Source organism: Notothenia coriiceps, unplaced genomic scaffold (assembly GCF_000735185.1).
Source record: "Notothenia coriiceps isolate Sejong01 unplaced genomic scaffold, NC01 NC01_scaffold00031342, whole genome shotgun sequence".
Taxonomy (NCBI): Eukaryota; Metazoa; Chordata; class Actinopteri; order Perciformes; family Nototheniidae; genus Notothenia; species Notothenia coriiceps.
The window spans coordinates 1-1,469 of NW_011364043.1; the positions used below are offsets into that span (position 1 = coordinate 1).

Consider the following 1,469-nt stretch of genomic DNA (forward strand, 5'->3'; position numbering starts at 1 on the left):
ACACAGTCACGTGTGGGGACTCGCCTCCCTTATGGGGACAAAATGGAGGTCCCCATAAGGGGAATCATTAATTTTAGGGTGAAGACTTGTTTAGGGTTAGAGTAAGGGTTAAGGTTAGGCATGTGTTGGTTATGGTTAAGGTTAGGATAAGTCTCCAGGAAATGCATGTAAGTCAATGTAATGTCCCCTGAAGTGATGTATACATAGTATGCGCGTGTGTGTGTGTGTGTGTGTGTGTGTGTGTGTGTGTGTGTGTGTGTGTGTGTGTGTGTGTGTGTGTGTGTGGTTGTAAAGACTCTACTCACACATCAGAATTCACTTCTTGTCTGACCTGTGAAATGAAAGCAGAAGTTTGTGAGATTATTTGCAGTGACAGAGGAATCAGACCCAGAGGGAGTATGGGACATCAGGACTCACCGGGCTGTGGTGGTATGTGATGTAGGTTACTTCCTCCGCTGTAAAGAATGAAAAGACTCATAATTATAATTTGGCACGGATTTATCGACTCTACTGATTTTTAAAGTTTAAGGATAAGATGAAGAATAATACATTTACATGTTATTAGCTGACCCTTTTTATCCAAAGCGACTTACATGCGCGTGAATACTGTAGACATGCCTACATGAGTGATAGTGTAGTTCGGTATCTTGCCCAAGGACACTTATATTGAGGAAAATGAAATCAATAACAAAGATAACCATCGGTTGGTGCCCGACTAAGGATGTATAACAAGAATCACCGGCAGCCCAACGATTTGAATTATTCTGCGTCCGTGCTGTGTATTGCAATAACAATCCAGTGCATTATTCTTTTCTTTATATCTCTATTTGTTTTGACTAACTTCTTGCTAATTCCGCTGACCTCTCCAAAAGAAAGTTACATTTGTCTGTGCATATTAATCATTTATACAATAAAAATTCCAATAATTAGAGCTCAATTCAATATTGCCATGCAAAACATCAAAAACCCCACAACACTATCCACCTGCTTCTTTAAAATCCCTAAATGTTCTGGTGCCAACCATCATCATCGACTCCGTTGTAGACCCACAAATAAATATGAATCCAGTGACAAACGGCATACCCTCCTCTCTGTAGAACGTCTTATCAGGCGAGGGTACTTCCACCGGAGCGTCCTCCATGGCCTTCTCAAGCTTCTTCTCATACAGCTTCCTTGTAGAGTCTACACACACACACACACACACACACACACACACACACACACACACACACACACACACACACACACACACACACACACACACACACACACACACACACAATATTACTTCTCTGCATCGACTTTGGAGGAATATATAGATTTAGGTTGCAGTCGAATAGTCGATTTGGCTTAGGAACCTTCCTAATGGAGTGAAATGACCTTTATAACCTCCTTTAGCTTAGGAACCACTGGATCTCCCTTACCGAAAGGAGAGGAGAAAATGCTGCCCCACAATGCCTTGCAGCCGC

The 1,469-nt window shown here is 42.1% G+C and overlaps 1 long non-coding RNA gene across 1 annotated transcript; it reads right to left on the bottom strand.

The window, feature by feature from the left end:
- Positions 1-262: 262 nt before the first annotated feature.
- Positions 263-1,208, bottom strand: LOC104959914 (uncharacterized). The gene is made up of 3 exons (XR_799934.1): positions 1,084-1,208; positions 418-455; positions 263-331 (listed from the first exon to the last, which is right to left on the bottom strand). It is a non-coding gene; the product is annotated as an uncharacterized lncRNA (long non-coding RNA).
- Between the last annotated feature and the right edge of the window lie 261 nt (positions 1,209-1,469).